This window comes from Cryptomeria japonica, chromosome 6 (assembly GCF_030272615.1).
Source record: "Cryptomeria japonica chromosome 6, Sugi_1.0, whole genome shotgun sequence".
Classification (NCBI taxonomy): Eukaryota; Viridiplantae; Streptophyta; class Pinopsida; order Cupressales; family Cupressaceae; genus Cryptomeria; species Cryptomeria japonica.
Genome location: NC_081410.1, coordinates 448,266,035 through 448,291,424, shown reverse-complemented (window position 1 = coordinate 448,291,424; position 25,390 = coordinate 448,266,035). Strand labels below are relative to the sequence as shown.

General features: G+C 37.7%; 1 protein-coding gene and 1 long non-coding RNA gene across 4 annotated transcripts in view; both read right to left on the bottom strand.

Moving 5' to 3' along the window:
• Positions 1 to 25,390, bottom strand: part of LOC131856103 (uncharacterized) — a 59,671-nt gene that overhangs the window by 2,350 nt on the left and 31,931 nt on the right. The gene's annotated exons all lie outside the window — the stretch shown is intronic.
• Positions 246 to 24,629, bottom strand: LOC131856104 (uncharacterized). Of its 2 annotated transcripts, none has more exons than XR_009358229.1 (3): positions 24,154 to 24,629; positions 3,316 to 4,136; positions 246 to 1,500 (listed from the first exon to the last, which is right to left on the bottom strand). It is a non-coding gene; the product is annotated as an uncharacterized LOC131856104 (long non-coding RNA). The 2 variants fall into 2 exon arrangements; XR_009358230.1 differs by having other exon boundaries at positions 246 to 969.

The window sequence follows — 25,390 nt, the reverse complement described above, 5'->3', positions numbered from 1 at the left end:
TCAAACACACACTTCATATAAACACTAAGTAAATCAATATTCAAACACACATTTCACAACTAGTGGGTGCTAAAAAACACTAAACAAACAAGTTTGTTCAAGTCACTTCAAATAAACCATTAATTTGTGTCAAAACTCAAACACACTTCATATAAACAATAAATGTAAACTGATGAATTCCAAAACTCAAACCCACACTTCAATATCATACAAAGTATAAATGATTACCCAAAATAAAACACTGAACATTAATAGTTAAAAAAATTAAGCAGTTAATAACACAACATTAATAGTTAAAAAATTTATGCAGTTAAAAAGACAAATTCAAGTTTATTGAAATATAACTATGCTTAAAGCTATAGAGTACTAACTATGGAACATGGTGTTTCATCTCTTAAAGGTTGCTCTTCTTGTAAATTAAGTTTACCAAACAATATATATTGAGCCTATAGAACGGGTTAGCACTGTTCCAAAGGTTCCAATGGCTGTTGAGTAAACCATTACTCTAAGCCACTCATACAATACATATTTACAGTTTGTAGAGTAGTTAAAAACTTGGGGAATTCACCTATTTGTCTTACTCCTGCCCAAACAAACCCTGATCCAAAGGCTGTTAAGTAATCCATTGTCGTGGTCCACTCATACGATGCATACTTAGCTACCCAAACAGAGACTCAACCAAATGCATGAGTAACACAACTGCCCTAATCCACTCAAAACAATACATATTTTTTACTGACTACATTCCCTGCCCAAAAGACTACGCAAACGCATTTGGGGTATCACAATCGACCTAATCTTCTCAAATAATACATAAGAACTCGAGTAAAATCACTGATTACCCTACCCAAAAGAAAGCAAAGGTATTTTAAGCATCACAATTGCCCTAATCTTCTCAAACAGCACTTTGCCCTATAAAATGTTCTCTATCCAACTGGGAGCATTCCCAACGATGATCAAAGTTAAGACCTGGTTCGCCAAAGATCCACAAAGTTTATTAAGGAGTTCGAACCCAAAATCTAGATTCACAATTCCATAGAAAAATAATTACAGTACATCAAAAATGTTATATAATTAATAATTCAATATGATGAAATAAAAATTAAAAAATATATTTTCTGCAACAAAAAATAATATAAAAATCAACACAGAAACGGCAGGCTGGAAAAATGACCATGACAAATGACCATTCCCTGCAGCCTTGAGGAGGGGGCCAATTCAACCCCTCCTAAATAATTTCTTTTATTAAGCAACAAATCTATATACATACCAGTTTACAAATAAGTTGACCAATCTAAGCAACTGATTCAAGAATGAAACAGTAAAAAATAAAATTTGCTCTGCTTGGCTCCAATAACAATTGAGATACTCTGCACTCTGTGTGTCAGTCTACAGACCACTCTACACTCTAGGTGTCAGTCTACAGACATGGCAAATATTTTATGAATATAGTAATCAAATAATGCCAGATCCGGACAATATCAATATGTGGCTGCTCTCCTGAAATCATAAAGTAAATGTATTGGGTTATGATTTATTACTAAAAACTTAGTAAAAACTAATTTTAGTACAACTACCAATGGGTGGCAACTTTGCAAGCATCAAGTAAAGTGAAATCTTGTTTGATTAATGGGAAAGACAAGGGGGATTGCACGTGATCAATAAGCACATTATGCTCCTTAGCATTACTGTAACAAGGGCCGTATAGTGTTGCAAAGGCGATGTTTAACCCTTATATTTATGCCACATAAATAAAAACGGGAATAAAATAAAATGCAAGAAACTATAAACATTACTCAGTTACATGGAAATGATGTTTCTACACGCTAGAGAAAAATTATGTTGCATCCATAAATCCAAATATGTCAACAATTGGTTTTTCTAATTACGGCATGAGCTATATGCTGCGTAGAATTATTATGTCCTAGAAAAAGATTTTTAAAATTCAGTTGTTGAGGTGGTTTACACGATCCTTTTTAAAATTACTTATTTCTCAAATCAATTTTAAAGAGGATTTCAACATCAGCATGGACACCAGAAAGGAAAACCTTAATAGGTCTTAGTCAAATATTGCATAATAAATACTCACATGCCTGATCCAACAATCCCTGGTACTGTTGAAGCTTCTTGTTGAGAGTAGCTGGTGCCTCCTCAAGGAATGCAATTTTTGTATAATCACTGAGTGTTTGAGTCTTAGTGGCATGACATTTATATGAGCATAGAATTATTTTGGTTATACATGGATTTAAAAGTTGAAAATAGTTGGACTTCACCCCAATGGTTAAGCGGATTTCATAAGACTTCTAAGTTCTGAGGTCATAGCCACATTCTACACACAAAACAGAGTGAGAAAGAACATAAATCCTTACTAGGAGTTTCAAATCAAATTTGAGTTCTGCAACCAATCAAAATTGATATTCTAGTTCAGATTTGAAAAGACTTTACATAGAATATGCAGCCATGGAAAGCTAAGAGTATAAGGTAATCAGAGCAAGAACATCAATCCTTACTAGGAGTTTCAAATCTATGGTTAAGAATCAAGATGACTCCTGTGGTTTAGGACAATTACAAACTTATACTTAGCTAAACTGTGGATTTGAGTTCTGCAATCAATCAAAATTGATATTCTAGTTCAGGATTGAAAAGACTTTACATAGAATATGCATCCATGAGAAGTTAAGTGTATATGATAATCAGAGGTTTGAAATCCAAAATCCATATTAAAATTGTTCCATGGATTTAAAGTAAATTTGAAACATTTGGTGAAGCAAAATTCATATGGACCTTTTGGTTCAAGAAATATATATATTTCAAACTTCATTAAATTGTAGATATGTGATTGTGAATGAATTGTAATTAAATGCAGTCTCAAGTCTGGATTATAAATTACAAGACCACAAACTTGATATATATGTTCTGTTAGATAATCAGATCTAAAAAATTTAAACATGATGACCTCCAGGATCATACAATGGATAAAAGAACTATGTTAATTAGAGTAAATAAAACATTAGATTTTAAATTTTTTAAATTCAATTTTTTGAGTATAACTAAATAAACAAAAGGATGGCAAAATCTAAATTTATAATCAAATACAAATTCAAATGTAGTGACTCAAATCTAAAAATTTAAACATGACATGGTGAGCAAGGTTGCCCTCTAGGATCATACAATGGGTAAAAGAACTATGTTAATTAGAGTAAATAAAACATTAGATTTTAGATTTTTTAAATTCAATTTTTTGAGTATATCTAAATAAACAAAAGGATGGCAAAATCTAAATTTATAATCAAATACAAATTCAAATGTTTGTACCTGTTGTATTCCCTGGTGCTTGTGATATGTAGTTTTGCTTCTTTTCTCTTCTTCATCATCATCGCACTACTACCTGAAATATCATCACTCACAAAAAAAGACATACAAAATACCAATAAAACCTTTTTTAAAAACAATCTACGCATAAAAATACAAAAGAAAAATACATACCAAAAATATCAAAATAGAACTCAGACAATAAAAACAGAGGAGGCATGGCCATGCCAAAAAAAAATAGAATCAAAGCAACAAAAAAAGAAACAAAAAGCATAGAATGATGGACCAAAAAAACTAACACAATAGAATGTGATGTAAACAGAACTTTCTAAACATTCATTAAGTCACTGAAGTGAATCTGACTTCAACAATCAAACTGTTAATATCAATTTAAATGCAACACAAAATTGTAAATTAACATTAACATTACTATTAAAAATATATACAAAAAAGTTCACAATAAATTTTATTTTGTTTTATGATAAGTTTTAATATATTTTAAAATTCACTCCACTTTTAGCAAGATTCATTCACCTATTTGTTGGACGTTGTATATTCAATTTGCAATGAGGAACTTTATTATCTTTGTATCATCCATGTAATCACAAAAAGAAATGAGGAATTAGATGTAGCATACATAGCATAAGCAGGTATTTGCTAAATGCCTGCTTTATACTATCTACATATCTGGCCTGAACCATTGCAGTCTTCCAGAAGCTACGCCATCTCTAGCAATGCATTCAACATGCTCCCATTTTCAGAGCTTTAAGTTTCAGTAACCTGGTTTCTGCCCTCTCTTATATTGGCTAAGCATTCTTCTATCTCTGCAAATTTTGTTGGTTTCCAAAATCAGTCCTGTTATACGATAAAAAATTCAGACAAAATAACATCTCAAGCTAAATAAATTTTAGTCTCAAAGCAATTCTTTTACTCATAGATGTCAATGCCCTAACTTGATTTATAATAAAGTTTTAAAAATTAAAAAAATTAAAAAACAGTTCAAAATTTGTCTCAGGTGAACCAGAAAAATGGTCCTGTTATTGGAATTTGTCGCACCTTGGATTAAAATTTAAATATCCAATATAATCTCGTAATTTTGGATTTAAGTCCTTAAGAGATCATGGATGAGGTTATCAAAAGAAAAATTATTTTCCACAAATTTTAGGCACCGAGAAAGAAGAGGCAAGAAGCTTCACTTTGTTAAGTCTCTAAAATCCACGTTGAAAGCTCTTTCCCAGGAGTTTAGGGGACGTCGCAGTAAAGGAACTTAGGCTTTCTGTTGTTGCATTGAAAGGTCCGCCAATTTTGCCTTGAAACCAGGACTTTGCTGATCTATTGCTGAGCATGTCATGTTGGATGAAGCTGGAGGAGTTTGAGGGACTATGCATAACTTAAGCGCAGGTTCAACGTGGCTAATTGTCATCTTTTGACAGGTGAAGATGCGACACACTTCTTCATGGCAACAACAATCTAGACTGTACAATTTATGAAAGGAGATATCTTGAGATCTTCTAGTGATTGTTGAATGCCATAACTCATAAAATTTTGGTCCCACTCTGGAAATTTGGCTGCACTTTACATAAGGACAGTGATATTTCAATTGAAGAGGGAAACGATGGTTGAGTTTCCTTTGGTGTGTGTGCTTAGATAGGAATAGGGCACAAACCTGATAAAATACTTTGACTTCTGTAGGGAAACAATGGTTGGATTTCCTTTGGTATGTGTGCTTAGTTTTGTTGAGCTCTCTTTCTTTATGACCAGCCTCCTGGCACTACCGACCAGAGTAACTGACATGGGTTTTATTGGCCAGAATAATCTGTTTCCACGGAATGTTGTGAGTGCTTACTGGAGATTGCAATAACCTTTGAAAAGGGATTTATAGCCCTATACGAAGCAAGGGCCCTAGATGCACTTGCTAATCATGTTAGCCATTCATCTACTGATTCTCCATCACTCAACTGGCTATGATATTGATGAAATTTTTGTTGGACAAAATGCCTGTGAAAACAGAGATATCTGAATATTCAAGTCAACTAGCTACTGTGGCAGTTGCAATAGCCAAGCAATTTGCAATCGAGAAAACATTACTCAAGTTTGATGCTCTGCTTTCAATGTTAACTCTTACTAATTCTGAGCATTTGGCCCCCATACGGATTTCTGAGATTGGATTCTAGAGATGCAGCTTGGCTAACATACGTGCATTCTTGAATTGGAACAATTTTATAAACAGTTTAGAAGGCTGATCAAAAACATCTGATCAATTGGCACTCCCCATGATGGACAAGTTGCTGTATTGATAAATGAGCTTGCTCGTTTGAAGTATAAATACAGTAATAGCAGAAATTCAAGCCTAGAAGAAGCCATTATAAGACAACGGTGTCTTGCCAATTGTTATGCATTGGTAGAAAATATAATAAGATTGATCTCTAATGTTTGTGAAAGGCAAGATAATTACATCTGCGAGTTAAAGCAACAGTTGCTTTAAACGAGACTGTTAAAATTGTTATTAATTTTCTTTGGGATGCAAAAGTTTATGATATGACGAAGGGGGTTAATCTATTAGCATCTGTCCTGCTATGCAGGACAAGACAAAGAACGATCACTTTGAGATGGTGATAGAGAATAACAATAAAGTGTCAAAAGAAAGTGAATTAGAAGAAGGATAGTATAAGACAGATTTTTATGGGTAGTGATTGGCATTTTTTATGCTTTGAAGTCTTCAAAATTTTGTTTATTTCTTCTTTCTAAAATGTCTTCATCTTTGTTTTGTTAACCTAATGCATCAAAGTTTTTTGAAGCCTAAGAGACTGTAGTAACAACAAGGGGTTAAGAAGTCAGTTATGGACCTAAACATATAAAGGACATGGAAAATAGACAAATTTAACGAAGGTCTGTCACCTAAAATCTACTGACCTGTTGTCACAGTAATGAAGGAGCCTGAAAGGAGAAATGATCGATGTTACAAGGAAAGCTGTTGGTGACAGTCAGAGTGAGCAAAGGCAAACTTTGAAGATAGCATGGTTAAAGACAAATAAGGAATGGCAGTCCTTAGAGAAAAACATGACAGTAGCAAAAAAGGCAAGGTCTCATCACATCTCCAAGTCCTTTGTACAAAGCAATGAACAACAGATGACAGTAATAAGGGAAGGCAGTCTAGTGCTAGTTTAAAGGAAGGCCACAACCTTTTAAAGGACACTAATTTAGAGGAAGTGAGCATGAAGTTGAGGATGTGAACGCTTTGCTCCAGGGATCTCAAAAAAATATTATTGAGGTTTGAAGATGTTGGATGTTGCAAGAAGGGTGATTGCTATTTGATCAAGAGTGGATGATATAGAAACAAGGACAGTCATAGATGCACTAACATAGTCTGTAAGAGTTGCAGATTAAGGTCACAGAAGACAATGCTGTTAATTTTAACACTTTCAGAATAACTAAGACTCAGAAAATCAGAATTTATTTACTAATTAGATTCATTAGATTTAGAGATTTAAAGTTTCAGATTTAACACAGTAAGAAAAATAAAGAAATAGAGACAAGACACAATTACCCTGGGAAAACCTCCTAGGAGGAAAAACCTAAATTGCAGACCTTTAAGAAGTTCACTGATTCCACGGTGGCTGCCTTCAACATTTACTTGATGGATGCTGATGTTGTCTTAACCTAAATTGTAGACCTTTAAGAAGTTCACTGATTCCTTGTGATGGATTTCGCACCTCCTTCTAATGGCAGATGTATGTTGCTGTTGCTGTCATGATTTCGCACCACCTTCACTATCATGTATTTCGCACCACCTTCACTATGCAGATTGCTTTAAGTGCAGATCTCTTATGACTTCTTGGAGTTCGCTTTAGGCATATAGGTTTTGCATGAAGAAGCAAATGAATTCATTGATTTGCAAATGAATCTTGATCTCTTATTTATATGGAGCGAACTCCTCAACTAGGTCGGCCTTTTAAATAATTAAACTTTTAATTATTTCCTATATCTGCCTTGTTAATAGGGTCGGCCCTATTGGATAGTGCGTTGAGTGTTTGTTTGTTGAGCGTGGGGGATAGGGCCACATTAGGGGGAAGAGGGGCCAGGCAGATTCCAATGTTGCCTAAGGCAATTTGAATCCACCCTTTCCCTAATTAATATCAACACTCCCTCTTAATTAGGGAGAAGAACATAACTATAATCTTCCATCTTGCATACTGTTGTGATGTATTCACACATCGCCCCATTGCAAATTGGGACCCCTACTTTTTGCTTTCTAGGGTTTGTTTTCTAGGTCTTTTAGGGTTTTGTCTGTTAGCCTTTGCAGGATGAGTGCTATCGAGGGGATTGTTGGATTACAGGGTTTGCTTGAGCCAGGGTGAGTCCACAGGGCCTCAGAATTAGGGTTTCTTTGAGAGTCTTCCTTAGGGCCTGGTTTTGCTCTTGTTGTTAATTGTGTCTTGCTTTGTGAGTGGGTATCATTCTTGAAGGTCCGAGCTAGGTCGAGTTGGTGAGTGATGAAGTCTGAAATGTCATCCTGATCTTCAAATGCCCTGAAATTTGACTGTCTGGAAAACTGAAGAATCCTCCAAAAACTAGATTTTGCAATATAACTCCTGGAGGTCTGAAACCACTCTCAAACATCCTGAAAGTATATATGGAATATAACTTACCCTTCCAAAGGGTCCAGAGAGAAATTCTTCATAAGCCTCATTTGCTCCCTTGTTTTGGATACCAACCTTGTTCCATGAGCGAATTTGGGAAGGAAATAACATGTCTCTGCCTTTTGAGGTGATGGAACGTAGAAATGTGAAGGATTTTGGCCAAGATTAGGAATTTCGCTCCTAACCCTTCCAAAGGGTCCAGAGCGAAAATCCTTATGCACCTCAATTTATCACTTGTCAAGACCAATTTCATAGTTCCTTAGGCATGTTTGGGGGATTTTTGACATGTTCTGACCTTAGGAGGTGAGTAAAGGTGGATGAGATGAGGATTTTGGCCAAGATTAGGAATTTCGCTCCTGACCCTTCCAACGGGTCCAAAGCGAAATTCACTATAATCCTCATTTGCTACTTTGAATGAGCTTAAAACCTAGTTCCTCAAGTGGAAAACAATCTATATTTGCCTCCAGGAGAAGATTGAAGTTTGAAAAATGAGCAATTAAAGCCTAAATCAGGATTTTCGCTCCTGACCCTTTCAAAGGGTCCAGAGCGAAAATCAACCTAAGACTCATTTCTTGCCTTATTTGACCAAATTTTGATTTGCAAGGCATTTTGAAGGGAAGAGTAGACATGTTTGGACGTCGGAAATGTTTGAAAGCTTTGAAAAAATGAAGGATTCTAGCCAAGAAGGTGAATTTCGCTCCTGACCCTTCCAAAGGGTCCAGAGCGAAATTCCTTACAAGCATATATTTTTAACCTTGCTTGAGCTTAAAACTTTGTTCCTAAGGCGAAAAGAGATGAAATTTCACCTTGCAAAGAAGATTGGGATTGAAAAAATGATGATTTTGGGCTAGAAAAGGAAAATCGCTCCTAACCCTTCCAAAGGGTCCAGGGCGAAATTGTGTAAAACCTATCTTTTCCCTTAGTTTCATGCCAAATCTAGTGTGGATCATGATTAAAGAAGTCCTTAAGCATGTCCTTGAATGGTCAATAATTATCAAGTTTGAAGGAATTGAGCCTAGAAGTGATTTTCGCTCCTAACCCTTCCAAAGGGTCCAGAGCGAAAATCCTTAAAATCACTTTTTTTCCAAATTTTGAGCAAAGCCAAGCTTGGACAAGGGTGTGAGAAGGCATTTGGATTGCCTTAGAGTGGATTTTGGTCACCAAGAATGCAAATTTTGAAGCCAAAATGAGAATTTCGCTCTTGACCCTTCCAAAGGGTCCAGAGTGAAATTCTTAAGATCACCCTTTTTCCTTGCAAATCAAGTCAAGATTTTGGTTTTTTATACCTGGAGAGGAGTGAGACAATGTGTCCTTAGTCTTGGAGGAGAATTGAAGTTGAAAGGATGAAGGAACATGCTCAAAACAAGAAATTCGCTCCTGACCCTTCCAAAGGGTCCAGAGCGAAAAACACTAAAACCATCCTTTTCTCCAAATTTTGTGCTAAGTCAGGCCTGGACTAGGGTGAGAAAAGCTATTTGGAATGCCTTGGAAAGATGTTTGACCTTCAAAAATGTGAATTTTGAGCTAACGTTGGAATTTCGCTCCTGACCCTTCCAAAGGGTCCAGGGCGAAATTCTTATAGGGTCTGTTCCTGGAGAAAATCTTGGGCAAGTTTCATGTTAATATCTTTTTGTTGATGATTTAAGTTGAAAATGCTATGTTGAAATGAATTTATCATGTGTCCTTAATCATCTTTTGGTTTGTTTTGGCAGATGAAAGAAGACCAGGCTAGGACAAGGACGACCTTCTCTAGCCCAGCATCAACAAGGACGACCTTCTCCAGCCCAGCATCAACAAGGATGACCTTCTCCAGCCCAGCCTCATCAAGGACGACCTCTTCCAGTCCAACATTTGAAGGAAAGACAAGGTGGCATCCCAATCATCACTCCTCCAGTCGGGTTGATCCACTTCAGCATGTCCAGATTCAATGTACCTGACTCATCAAAGATGGCACTAACTTCGATGTACCTACCCCGGCTATCCATTGGTCAAATATTCCAAAGAAGACATGTGTCCAAATAATGCAATTATTTCATTGGTCAGAATTAAGTTTGTTGTAACAAACCCTAATTAGGGTTTCATTGTAAAATCTCGGCCATTGATCTCAAAGTGATCTGAGCCATTGAATTGTATTGAGGGCGCTATATAAGCCCTGGCTCCTCATTTGTAAAAGCTAATAGTTAGTCAGTAGTTAGAAGGTGAATAGTTAGAAATAGTGAATAGTCAATTGATAGAATAGCAATTAAAGTAGAATAGAAAGAGAAGGCAAAGATTGTTGCCAAGATGTTGTTGTAAAAGACTTGTAAAACTTCATTGAAGAAATGGTGAAATCTATGGGTTGATTCAACAATTTGCATGGTCTCTATACTTCTCATATTTGATTTCATGTTATTAAATTGAATGAAAGAAGTCGTTGAATACACCTGTGTGGAATCCATCTAGTCCATACCACTAGCCTCTTACTGATTGTAAGTGTGCCCTGCGTTGTCAACTGGCATAAAATGAGCCTAATCTCAAGTCGTCACACGTCTATTGTTCATGCATTAACTTGAATGATGATCAGTGTCTGATGGTGTCTGATTTGAATATATTTGAAGCATCCCCCAGAAGATCGCACTGAGTTGGTGTTGAATTGTTCAACTTGATGGTGAGACCCAGCCCAATAGGACTCCACCTAGTCGTTCATCCATCTTCTCGCATTCTAGGTAGTAGAGTAGACGTCTTGAACCCTGCATCTTTTGTCATTTGTTTGTCTTCTAGTTAGTTAATAGGACCTGTGATTCCAGCGAATCAGACGTTTAGGTCGTCAAGTGTAAGTCCCCTTGTGATTCCAGCAAAATCACATCATACCACAAAGAGCTTATCCACGAGTAGAGATCCTACATAACAGGAACCTTGAAGCTTCCCCGATTGATCCTTCTGCGATATCTTCAACATTCGGGAGCTTTATTCAAGAGAGGATAAGGTACCTTTAGGTATTTTATTCTGCGTTTGGTCGTGTACAAAATACACATCAACACATACATACGCAAGGAATGGAATTACATAATACAATCTTCCAGCTTGCACACAAGCCTAGATTGGATCCACCTTACATTGCCCGCAGAGGGTGGAGAGGATCTTTTCGACCATCTTACATTACCCGCAGAGGATGGTCAATCAATTATACTAATACCATCTTACATTGCCCGCAGAGGATGGTTTTAACAATTACACTTCTCCCTGAGAAGTTTTACAATGCCATCTTACATTGCCCGCAGAGGATGGTTACTAATTACACTTCTTCCTGAGAAGTTTACAATACCACCTTACATTGCCAGCAGAGGGTGGTTTAACATTTACAATACCATCTTACATTGCCCGCAGAGGATGGTTACTAATTACACTTCTCCCTGAGAAGTTTACAATACCACCTTACATTGCCCGCAGAGGGTGGTTTGATACAACACAATGTATTACTGAGATTGAGATTCCCTTTCAATTAGGGTTTCATTTTCCATAATACCAAGTCTATCCCTGAAGTATGCAAACTTCACTTTGGATAGAGGCTTGGTAAGAATATCTGCAACCTGCTCATTAGTGCTGACATACTTCAGCTGAATAGCACCTCTTTGCACCATGTCCCGAATGAAGTGATAGTGAGTTTCCACATGTTTTGACCTGTCATGAAACACTGGGTTGATGGACATCTTAATGCAACTTCTGTTATCACAGTGAATAACTGTAGGATCCCAAGCCTGACCAAACAGCCCTGCAAGAAGCTTGCGAAGCCACACTGCTTCTCTAGAAGCTACACTTGCTGCAATATACTCAGCTTCAGCAGTACTCAATGCCACTGAAGATTGTTTCCTACAAGCCCAAGAGATTACAGCGAATCCCAAGCTAAAATAGATACCGGAGGTGCTTTTCTTGTCTTTGACGCTTCCAGCCCAGTCTGCATCTGAATAACCTTCCAAGGTTATTGGAGTGTTAAGTGGATACTTCAGCCCAAAACCAACTGTGCCTCACAAGTATCTTAGGATATGTTTGGCTGCAACAAGATGAACATGTTTGGGCATGCTCATGAACTGGCTGAGACCATTTACAGCAAAACATATGTTTGGTCTAGTGTTAACTAGATACATCAGTGATCCAATCAACTGCCGGTACTCAGATGGATCTACAAATTCAGAGTTAGCTGCAAAAACACTTAACTTCTTTAAGTTAGATTCCATAGGAGTAGACATGGATTTACAATCCATCATTCTAAATCTTTTCAAAATGTCAATAGTATACTTTCCTTGACTTAGAAAAATTTCGTTAGATCTTTGCCATACTTCTAGACCTAGAAAATAATGCATTGGACCTAAGTCTTTCATTTCAAATTCTGAAGCTAATTCTTTCTTGCATCTAATAATAGTTCATCTTTACCAGTAAGGAATAAGTCATCCACATAAAGAACTAGAATTAGCATTTCATCATTGGCTACCTTAAAGTATATGTTAGAGTCAGCATCATTTTTACAAAAGCCTAGACTTAGCAAGTATTTATCAATTCTTTCATACCAAGCACAAGGAGCTTGTTTAAGACCATACAGAGCTTTCTTTAACATGCACACATGAGTTAATCTATCCTGAATCTCATAACCCTCAGGTTGCTCAATATAGACTTCTTCCTCAATGACACCATTGAGGAAGTGTTGACGTGTATGTCACGGGGTCAGAGTTTTCACCCGTGCGGCACCGCCTTTAGACCTTGCAAATAGCTTGCAAATAAATCTAATACGAACTACGCCTTCACCAATGTCGCTTGGATCAAGACTTATGCGGAATCTAAGTCTAGACGACATCAACGAGTGCAACGCGGCACTCCAATGGACTTAGCTCTAGGACTTCTCATCCAGCAAGTCGCCTCAAGAACTAAGCTAGAGAACTTCCCAACCTATGGGTCGCCCTCAAGAGATATCCCTACATTCAGGGTTGGACTTGTGGCCTACACGAGCCGTCCTCATGAAAACCTCCTACGTACCCACAACCAAGGTGGCTCAAAGTCACACGTAGTTCTAAAGTCAGCTCGTTGTGCCACCAGCTCGCAAATACTTCCATATCTATCCTGGCAAGGTCCCAGACCTCCCATTCCTAGACACACTGATTACACCTCGGATCATGTCCCGGACACAACCCTACACCACACTGGGAATGACTCCAAGGCATCCCGCAGCCCAAGTTGTTACACCTCGGATCTGTCCTTGACAAGACCCTACACCACACTGCTCCTCGCAGCTCCTAATTGTTACACCTCGGATCATGTCCCGAACAAGACCCTACACCACACTGGGAATGACCCTACGACATCCCACAGCCCAAGTCTTCTCGAATGACTTATGCGAGAACCCACGCATAGCATTCTATCCAACACGATATCAAGTCTTGCATCCGACATATCCATGAATACTTTACAAGTCTTTCGTAACCAACATTATTCTCAAGCAATGCATCCTCAAGCCATTGCGCACTTAAGGATCAGAAGACATAGAGACGTGCCAGGGGCAGACACACTCTAGAATCCATTCTAGTTCGGGTCCGATCTCAAAGGCTACTGGAGAGGCGTATTTCTTGCTAGATTGGAGGATAAATTCCAGATGTTTTGAAGGTGTTGAAGGCTAGAGGTGGTGGAGTTGATGCTTGTGAAGACTAAAGGGGGTGCATTTTGCTAAAGGGAGTCTTGATCTACATTTTGCCTAGCGAATTCTCCTATTTTTGCATTTTTTTTTAGAATTAATTCCCAAGTGAAGGTATGGCGTAATCACCTTGGCACCATTTTTGAAGATTTAAATTTTGCTTTAAAATTCCTAAATTAGGAAATGATAACTCAAGATTTATCATGAAGTTTCCTAAATTAGAATCTTGAATCTTCCTTTCTACACTTCAAGATATATTATTAATTGTGAAATGTTGTGTAGGTATCAAGATGGCGACTCCCAAGCTCGAAAGATCTACAAGTCGGAAGACTCTCCTCAAGGAAAATCAAGCCAGATCAAGGACGATCAAGCAAGGACAAGGACGACCTCCTCCAGCCTAGCATCGGCAAGGACGGCCTTCTTTGGACTAACATCATCAAGGGCGACTTCTCCAATCCAGTATTCCAAGGCGAGGTACATCAATCATCCTGCACATCAAGGACACAAGAAGTTAGAACAAGGGTTCGTTGAAGAAGCAGATAGTACCAAATGAATTAATTAAAGCTAGCTTCTCAACAACATCAAGTTGAATATTTACCAAGTTACAAGTGTCAGACGAGGTGGCATCCTAGTCATCACTTCTCCAGTCAGTGTGGTCCACCTCAACATTTCCAAATTCAATGTACCTAACTCATGGAAGGTGGCACAAACTCCGATGTACCTACCCCAGCTATCCATTGGTGGAATTTTCTAGAGAGGACATGTGTCCAAGCAATACAATTTTATCATTGGTCAAGCATTAAATGTTATGTAATGGTTGTAATAAACCCTAATTAGGGTTTTCATTGTTGAATCTTGGCCATTGATCTCGAATTGATCTAAGCCATCGAATTGTATTGAGGGCACTATATAAGCCCTGGCATTTCATTTTGTAAAGGCAAGAGTTAGAATATAGTTGGAAGCAGTTAGAAGATAGACAGAGAGTAGTTATAAGGTGATTAGCTAATAGATAGAATAGCAATTAGAGTAGAGTAGAGAGAGAAGGCAAAGATTGTTGCCAAGATGTTGTTGTAAAAGACTTGTAACTTCATTGAAGAAATGGTGAAATTTATGGGTCGATTCGACAATTTGCATGGTCTTTATACTTCTCATGTTTGATTTCATGTTATTAGATGAGTGGAAGAAATGTGCTTGATTGATGGTGGAATTCGTATATCCATACTACTAGCAGTTTGTTGATTGCAGACTTGCCTTGTGTAGTCAACTGGAATCATTCAGCTTAAGCTTAACTTCAATTGTCGCTTCTTCATTGATATGCATCAACCTGATGGTGTCTATGCCTGCAGTGATGATTTGAACATCATAAAGCTTTCCTTCGAAGATCGCACTAACCTTGTGGAGATGTTCCTGTGATGTCAAAACAAGACTTAGTTAGAATTTCATCAAAGATCATTCATTGTTCTTACATTCTTAGTGTTAGGATTAGATCTTTTCCTCGCCCTCATCTTTTTTCCTTTTTTCACGTCAAAGCTAATAAAATCTTGTGTTCCAGCAAATATTCAAAGCAGATCAGACATTCAATCATCAAATGTAAGTCCCCTTGTGATTCCAGCAAATCACATCATACCACAGAGAGCTTATCCACACGTAGAGACCCTACATCGAAGAACCTTGGAGTCATCCTGATTGATCCTTTTTCGCGACATCTTCAGCAATCAAAGGCTTTACTCAAGAGAGGATAAGGTACCTTTAGGTATTTTATTCTGTGTTTGATAGTGTACAAAATACACGTCAACAGAATTGGCGCTAGAAGCCAGATTTTAGATTTTTCACCAATCACAGCTTTGCCTGAAAACCATAATGACTCGGAGTCTATTAATGTGTGAAGATATAGTAATCAACAGATGATCTTACTTGTTTGTTTTATGCATGTCTTTGGTGGCCTTCTTCTTTTCTGTTACTCCATGAAATTCTAACTAGATTGGGTCCGATCTTGAAGGCTATTGGAGAGGCGTATTTCTTGCTAGATTGGAGGATAAATTCCAGATGTTTTGAAGGTGTTGAAGGCTAGAGGTGGTGGAGTTGATGCTTGTGAAGACTAAAGGGGGTGCATTTTGCTAAAGGGAGTCTTGATCTACATTTTGCCTAGCGAATTCTCCTATTTTTGCATTTTTTTTTAGAATTAATTCCCAAGTGAAGGTATGGCGTAATCACCTTGGCACCATTTTTGAAGATTTAAATTTTGCTTTAAAAATCCTAAATTAGGAAATGATAACACAAGATTTATCATGAAGTTTCCTAAATTAGAATCTTGAATCTTCCTTTCTACACTTCAAGATATATTATTAATTGTGAAATGTTGTGTAGGTATCAAGATGGCGACTCCCAAGCTCGAAAGATCTACAAGTCGGAAGACTCTCCTCAAGGAAAATCAAGCCAGATCAAGGACGATCAAGCAAGGACAAGGACGACCTCCTCCAGCCTAGCATCTGTGTGTAGGTTGCAGGTACGTGGCTGTAATTGAAGATCTGGAATCCTTGTGCAGAGACGAACAGATCCCCCTTCGTTTCGCGGATTTTTCGGAGGACCGTGTGCACTCCGAGCGCCATCGTCCCGTCAACTTTGATGAGATTTCCCACGAAATTTGCTCCACACAAGCTAGATTTCGCACCTCCTTCCTTGCTTCTCCAAATCGCACTTGAAACAATGAGCGAATGATTTGAATAATGAAAAACACACTCCAAATATATAGAGCGCTCACCATTTCACCTCCCCATAGGCCGACTTGATGAAAATAGGCCAAAAAATAAATAAAACTAAAAAAGGAAAAGGCCGACTTAATAAAAATGATACCTCAAGCGCTCTCTTTTTAAATTTTAATTTAATAAAAATTAATTTTAAATGCCTTAATAATAATAAAAAAATCGATTCTCTAAGGCTCAAAATTAATTTATTAAATGCCAATGTGTTTTTTATTGAATGCCAATTTAATTAATTTTTCCTTTTCAAATATTTCGAAGTTTGGCAATTCTAGCATCTAATACGATTTGGAAGATATTAAAGCCCAAATGTGAATGCCACTAACTTCGCTCTGGTCCCTTGGTGAGGGATAGGAGCGTTTCTGCATTTTTTGTCCTCCATCCTTCATTTTTTACGTTCAAAACCTCATCCTTGACGTTCAAAATGGCATTTTATTGGGAACTTTGAGTTTAATTCACTTGATCTTTAGAAGGAGCGTGCCTTAGAACATTTTCGCCCTGGTCCCTTGGTGAGGGACAGGAGCGCCTTGGCCAATTTTCATCGAATTTTGTGGTCTTTGTAACTTCATTCCTCTTTGAAGCATTTTTGAATATCATTCCAATCTTGTGCCTTGACCTGGATTCGTCCCAATTTGAGGAGGAAGGCTTGTTAATGTGTTTTTCGCCCTGGTCCCTTGGTGAGGGACAGGAGCGATTTTGCAATTATAAGCTCACTTGTGCTTTGCTAGCCTTTGTAATTATCTCCAATGGACCGATTATGCCTTTCTTCATTCACCTCAAACTTGAAATTCGCTTTACCTTTGCCAGAAATTTGTCCTGTGAGAAAATCGCTCTGGTCCCTTGGAGAGGGACAGGAGCGCCTATTGCAACTTGGGTTGATTCTCTCCTTTGTAGGCCACTCAAGTTATATTCAACGAATAAAACACACTTCCCTTGACCTCTTCAAATCGCGAAATCACTTAAATCTTGCAAGGATAATGCAAATTTGGAATTCAAGCTCCAGTCCTTCAGTGAGGGACGGGAGCACTTTTTCATTTTGAAGCCAATTTGTCCTTTGCTAGTCTTCCAAATTATCTTCAATGGATGAATCTTGCCCTCTTTCATTCATTTCAATCACGCAACTTGCCTTGCCTTTGCAAGAAATTTGTATTTTTAGAAAAGAGGGACGGTCCTTCAGTGAGGGACGGGAGCACTTTTGAAAAAGTGGGACGGTCCTTCAGTGAGGGACGAGAGCACTTTTGACATCTTGGCGTACCCTTTTGTTCTTTAAATCTCTCAATTGCGTCCAAGGCATAAAACATCCTTCGTCCTTCCCATCCAAGTCAAGTTTTGCCATAAAATATCAAACAAATAGGAGAAACTTGAAAAAGTGGCACGGTCCTTCAATGAGGGACGGGAGCACTTTTTGTCATTTGGGTTGATTTACTCCTTTGTAGACTGCTTAAATTATATTCAATGGACAAAACATGCCCTCCTTGATCTCTTCCAATCATAAAATTTTCCTAATCCTGCAAGAACAGTGCAAATTTGAAAATCAAGCTCCGGTCCTTCAGTGAGGGACAGGAGCGATTTTTGTCCTCAAGGCCAAATCACTACAATTTTCATCTCAAATTTCCTTTGCTAGGGAAGATTTCACCTTACTTAATGCTATGAATAAAAGTTAATGTCCAAAAAAGGTTTGAAATTGTGCATATAAAGAAAATCGCTCTGGTCCTTCAGTGAGGGACAGGAGCGAATTTGACCTTCTAGGCAAAAAACTTCATCATTTCATTGTCAAGTCTGGATGCTCTATTACGTTCATTTCGTCCTCCACCATGCCTTTGATGTTCCAATTCGACCAAACAAGGTCAGGAATGACTCAAATAAGCCTTTTCGCCCTGGACCCTTGGTGAGGGACAGGAGCGCTTTGCCTTGGTCCCTTGGAGAGGGACAGGAGCGAAATTCGCTCTGGATCCTCAGTGAAGGACGGGAGCGAAATTTGACTTTTTGAACTCTCTATCAAGATAATTTTTATGGAATATAACATTTCCTTCTATCTTCTTTCTTATACTTTAAGTTATATTCCATATATACTTTCAGGATGTTTGAGAGTGGTTTCAGACCTCCAGGAGTTATATTGCAAAATCTAGTTTTTTGAGGTTTTTCAGTTTCCAGACTTAGTCAAATTTCAGGATCAGGTCATTCCAGACTTAGCCAAATTTCAGGATCAGGACTTCACTCCAGCGGGACCTGCTATCCTATTGATCTCCCCGACAGCACTCAAAAAATGCAAAAGACAACTGACAAAACCCTAAAAGACCTAGAAAACAAACCCTAAAAAGCAAAACAACATGGGTCCCCATTTGCAATGGGGCGATGTGTGAAAACGTCACAACAGGAAGGCAGTCTTAACATCCATCTGATGTAGTTTCCAACCCCTAGCAGCAGCAATAGCTTTTATAGTTCTAATAGAGGTATATCTAGCAACAGGAGCAAATGTTTCTTCATAGCCTATGCCTTCCTTTTGAGAAAAACCACGAGCTACAGATCTAGCCTTATATTTTTCAATACTACCATCAGCATTATGTTTAATTTTAAATAGCCATTTAGAGGAAACAACAGATTTACCTTTGGGTTTGGGCACAATGTCCCACACATCATTCTTGATGATTGACTGATATTCTTCATCCATAGCAAGTTTCCAGGCATGATGAATCAAGGCTTCTTCAACATTGCAAGGTTCAGTTTCAATGAGATTGCACATCAATTCAACGTAGTTGGAGAATACCTGAGGTTTCTTAGTTTGACGGAAGGTGCCACTGGGAGCAGCAAATCTTTCAGCTTCTTGAATGGTGTTCCTTACCCAAAGAGGCCTCTTTTTGGTAATGACAATGTCGCTAGGAATATCAGTGGGATTCATGGGCTCTGGTGGATCATCATGATCATCTTGAGGTGGAGGTTCTACTTGCTCCCTCTGAATCTCAGGGTTAGGGTCAACATTTATATCTTGATTGTCATTAGTTTCATCAATAACACAAGAACCTTTTGATTTCTTAAAAGCAATATCTTCTTCAAATGTAACATCCCTACTTACCTCAACATACCTTTGACCTGGGATGTATATTCTGAATGCTTTAGAGGATTCACTGTAATCGACTAGAATGCCTCTCTTTCCGGAGGGTTCCAGTTTGGTTCGCTTTTCTTTGGGCACATGAACATAAACGGGACTTCCAAAGATTCTGAGGTGACTGATGTTTGGTTTGGATCCTGTGAAGGCTTCTTCAGAGGTCATGTTCTTTAGAACATGGTGAGGGCATCTATTCTGGATATATACAGTTGTTCTGGAGGCCTCTGTCCATAGGGAGGTCTACAAGTCTTGATCGTGAATCATGGCCTTCCACAATAGTCCTATTCTTTCTTTCGGCAACACCATTTTGTTGAGGATTGTATGGAACACAAAACTCCCTCTTAATTCCTGACTCAACACAAAAATCATGAAAGCTACCGGAGGTGTACTCACCTCCATTGTCAGATCTTAATCATTTAATTCTTTTACTAGAGGAGTTTTCAGTTAATGCTTTGAACTCTTTGAATTTACTTAGGACTTCATCGGATTCTTTAGATTTCAAGAAGTAGATCCAAGTTTTCCTAGAGAAATCATCTATGAAAATTACATAGTAAAGAAATCCACTAGGAGAAGTTATAGGACCACATAAATTAGAGTGAACAAGTTCTAGTTTGACTTTAGCTCTATTTTCACTTTTATGAAATGGACTTATAGCATTTTTACCTATAGCACAACCTTTACAAGTGTTATCATGGATTTGACTGAGTTTAGGCATTCCTTTGACTAACTTTTCGAGGGATGGAAGAGCTTGATAATGCAAATGTCCAAGCCTTCTATGCCATAACTCACAGGATTCAGGAACCTCATTAATGAGTGCTTGAATAGGGTTAGTAGAGAGTTTATAAAGACTATCATATCTATGACCAATTATGCGAGCAGGTTTAAAACTAGATTTCTTAGGCCATGCAAGAACTATTCCATCAAAAAATGCAATTTGATAACCTTTATCTTCTAGAGCAGAAATGGAAATTAGGTTTCTTTTAATTCCAGGAACAAACAAGATATCACTGAGGTGCAAGGAAATACCAGAAACTAAATTTAGAGAGGTAGAGCCAGAACCTCTTACCGAATAACGAGCGTCATCACCAATTACTACATGAAGGCTGGTATCCTTTTCTACTAAGTCTCAAAGGTGATCACAGTAGCCTGTGATGTGTCTGGAGGCACCACTGTCAATCAACCAAGTATTGCTATCTGAAGGAACACTACTAGACAGAGCAGAGATGAATAAAAAATCATCATTTTGTTCTGAAACTTCATTCAGGTTGGCTCCACTTTGGTTAGGGTTATGCTGACATTCTTTAGCATAGTGACCAAATTTGTCACATCTAAAGCAATGGACACGCGAGGTATCTCTTGGTTTCTTCCAAGGGTGCTGGGAACTAAAAGGTTTGAATTCCTATTTCTTTTAGGATAAGGTTTCTTCCAATTTTCCCCTTTCTTGCATTGTGTTGCAAGCATGTGATGATCATCTATATGGGGACTTTTGGTTTGTCCTCTTGTGATGAGGCAAGACTCTTCTTGGATACAGTCATTTTTAAGGCGATCAAGGGAGGGTAACTCAATCCTACCACTTATGGTTTGGATAAATGATTCCCATGAGTGAGGTAGACCATTTAGGGCAATCATGACAAGGTCTTTATCTTCCATGTTATAGCCAATTAAACCTAGCTGATTCTTTAGTTCTGAAATTCTCATAAAGTAGGAAATAATATAATCTTCTTTTGCCATTTTGATATTAAGTAGTTGTTGTCTTAAAGTAATTGCCCTACTGAGATTGTTAATTTCATATGTACCTTGTAAATGGCTGAACATTTCCCTTGCAATGGTAAATGAGGCAATAGAGATGACTAGGTGGTCTTTGACTGAATCAATGAGAATCTTCCTAGCCTTGACAACATCCTTTTTGAATTGTTTTAGCTCGGCTACATCCGTAGGTTCAGTTAGCTCTTTTGCTTCTATGAATTGGAGAAGATCTTCTTCCTCTAGAGCCAACTTGATTCGAACTTTCCAGGCAGTAAAGTTTAGATTCCCATCAAGCCTATCTTCAACTTTCAGTCCCATTGACTTAACCTGAAAAAGAGACAACAATCTGGAAATAAAGGAGTACTGAATTCTGAATCTGAAAGTTTGATCTCGCCTATAGCTCTGATACCATGTTAATTTTAACACTTTCAGATTAACTAAGACTCAGAAAATCAGAATTTATTTACTAATTAGATTCATTAGATTTAGAGATTTAAAGTTTCAGATTTAACACAGTAAGAAAAATAAAGAAATAGAGACAAGACACAATTACCCTGGGAAAACCTCCTAGGAGGAAAAACCTAAATTGCAGACCTTTAAGAAGTTCACTGATTCCATGGTGGCTGCCTTCAACATTTACTTGATGGATGCTGATGTTGTCTTAACCTAAATTGCAGACCTTTAAGAAGTTCACTGATTGCTTGTGATGGATTTTGCACCTCCTTCTAATGGCAGATGTATGTTGCTGTTGCTGTCATGATTTCGCACCTTCTTCTATGTATGTTGTTGTAGCTATCATGTATTTCGCACCACCTTCACTATGCAGATTGCTTTAAGTGCAGATCTCTTATGACTTCTTGGAATTCACTTTAGACATATAGGTTTCGCATGAAGAAGGAGATGAATTCATTGATTTACAAATGAATCTTGATCTCTTATTTATATGGAGCGAACTCCTCAACTAGGTCGGCCTTTTAAATAATTAAACTTTTAATTATTTCCTTAATCTGCCTTGTTAATAGGGTCGGCCCTATTGGATAGTGCACTGAGTGTTTGTTTGTTGAGCGTGGGGGATAGGGCCACATTAGGGGGAAGAGGGGCCAGGCAGATTCCAATGTTGCCTAAGGCAATTTGAATCCGCCCTTTCCCTAATTAATATCAACAAATACTGTAATGACATAAAGGCTCAAGCATACAAATTATCATGCTACAGGTCAGGTCATAAGTAGAAGGGCAGGTAACTTCTCTGGGAATTGGAAAGGTAACAGTAGTGTCACCCAATCTCAGGTAAAGATTTCTTTGTTTCTTGCAAGTCAAAAAAGGGTTTCATTGGGGATTCAAGACTGTCATTAGGGTCGTTGAAAGGTATAGGACATTAAGCAAACCATAAGCAGATGTTGCTGATTGAGGACACACAGAGAAGGGTAATCATGATGAGAAAATAAAGATGCCTAACCATAAGATGACTGATAAAGAGTTCTTGTCTTAAGAGTCGTGTGCATGGAATAGTTTAGAAGACTGTCATGGTATAAGTTGCCTGTGACAGTTCAAGAATGCATACATAATGAAAAAGGAGATATGGCAGTCTTTAAGGGGTGCAATGGTCAAATGATGTCAAGCTAAGAAGTTTAAATGAAGACAGTTAAGGACAATCATCAAGAGACATAGTGTTAGTCATTGAAGCTATATGGATAAAGCCTCTTGAAGGGAAACTAAAAGGGCAACATAGGCAAAGGAGTTTTCAAGACATAGTGAAAGTCATCAAGGATGAAGGCAGTCCTCTATTTAAGCTTACTGTGATAGCCCTTTCAGGTTGAAGAGCCAACAGTGAACAGGGCATGACAATTAAGTATTTCTCATAAATTACAAAGAAATCACAGTCAAGGCAGTTGAAAGACAGTCGACCACATTATTAGTTGACATGTTAAAAATGGTAAATACTCATCAATATTGTCAAGATTCTTTAAAGGTCTTTAAGTAGCAGAGAACCACAAGGAAAGAACGGGGACAGCCAGCAAAAGGAAAACAAGTACATGACAAGTCTGAGCACGCAAAGGGGTAAGTCATAGTGTCTTTCATGGACAACAAGGCATAAGGTAATGCTTGAGAGACAATCTAACATTCATGGTATTACTGGTTGCCCCTCTCTTGAACAGAGATGATTCAATGCTTTCCTTTCTACCAGTGTAACCAAGCCAAGTGAACAAGAAAAATGGTCCAGGTTACACAAGTGACCAGATAATCTAACCGTTTATGTGATCAAATAAGATACAACATTTGGTCCCAAGTCTCATACAAAGAGTTCATTGTTCACAATGACTTTACTTGTTGATTGCAAGGAGTTAATTACGCTAATAGTACTCTGCCAATGTAAAACTGAACATGGTGAAGTAAAGCTACAACTAATTTGGTAATCCTGGGACATATGCCTAGATTAGACAAGTGAAAAATGGCTAAGAATAAACTAGGTCAAGAACAAACAAGACCTATTCCGAAATGCCTGACATGAATAAATAAAAAATGAACAATATCACAAATATTATATGCATATGTAATAAGCCATGAGATTGCCAGCATACGCATGGCCAACTTCATCAATTTCTGCCAAACACAAATTTAATATTTAAAAACAAATGAATGGTAACAATGATCCTAGATTGCAGACCATTACTAGAGAGATGAGCTAGAATGTCTCAAATGCTATTGCTCTAACAGAATCTTTTATTCTCTGTTGATCAAGTTAACATTCTTGTCAATAAAATATGATTACATTCTACATGTCATAAAATATAATTCTATGTTCTTTGATATTGAAAATTACCCTATCAAAAACATATATCCATTAACCAGATGAAACAGAAGAGAGGTAAAAACAGCATATGAATTTAAGTAACCATACTCAAGAATTCCTTTGGAGGCGCTGCGACTTACAACATTCCTCCGCAGATGATTGGCGATGCGGATGAGCTCTGTGGCGTCGGAGCGGATGCAGGGCACAGGTCATATTGCGCATTCTGGTGAGGAAATCTTGAAGCATGGGCGACAAATTAAACAAATGTCGAAGCATGGGCGCCATCACTCTCTCGGACAAGCCCTCACTGTTGAAGTCGCCATCGCCATCACCACGGGAAGGGCTTCTCCACGCGGGCGAGGGAACTTGCAGGAAACTAAACAAACAGTCTGCCGGTTTCTCAGATCACCCAGCCATATATATATAAGCAGTGAAAGCCATGGAGTTTTTTTCAATGGCTATGGAGCCAACGGCCATGAAGCTTTTATCAACGGCCATCGGCCATGAAGCTTTTCTCAACGGCTCTGCTTTTTTCAATGGATATAGAGCCAACAGCCATGAAGCGGAGCTTTCTCTTCTTTTTTCAACGAGAATGGAGCGGAGCTTTCTCTGTTTTTCCAACTGCGATTGTTAAATTAGTATGTTATCTCTCTTTTTTTCTCCAAGCTATAGGCTAGCTAAATTAAACCTTATCTTTTCTTTCAAAGCAATAGTTAAATTTAAAAAATTAATATGAATTTGTAAGTTACATGTTAAATTATTAAAACTAAAAATATTTGTGCATATTTTATACTATTATATTTAAAATTAAAATAATTTGCTTAGATATCTTTGATACATCTATCTAGAATACGTTGAGAGATATCAAGGCGCTTATTTATTCACAATAACAATTTAAATATAGGCGTCTCAAGACTGACATCTCTCAACGTATTTTAGATAGATATATTAAAAATATATAAGCTAGTTTATATTTAAGTGTTTTGTATACTCTCTCTCTATTGATGGCAAAATTATAATTTGTTCCACGTTGATCCTTCTTTCAAACAATAATGATGGACAAATCTTATATTTGAAGTAGTAAGATTTTAGCTATTTCTTTTACTTCTTGTGGAAAACTTATGGTATGTCCTTTATATTTATATTGGCTTCTACTTGCATGTGTAACTTAAAGAATTGGGTCAACATGTGATATCAACATTTCCTTTATTTGTTTTAAATTTGTAAGTTCTAAAGGTTGTGGACCAAGATCCATGTTGTTTAATACTGAAAAATGATGTTCATTCTTCTCTTGTCGATATCGATTACAAATAGGGCCTTTAGGTAAACGAACAAATTTTATTGTAGGATAACTTCTTGACAAATGTAGTACATACT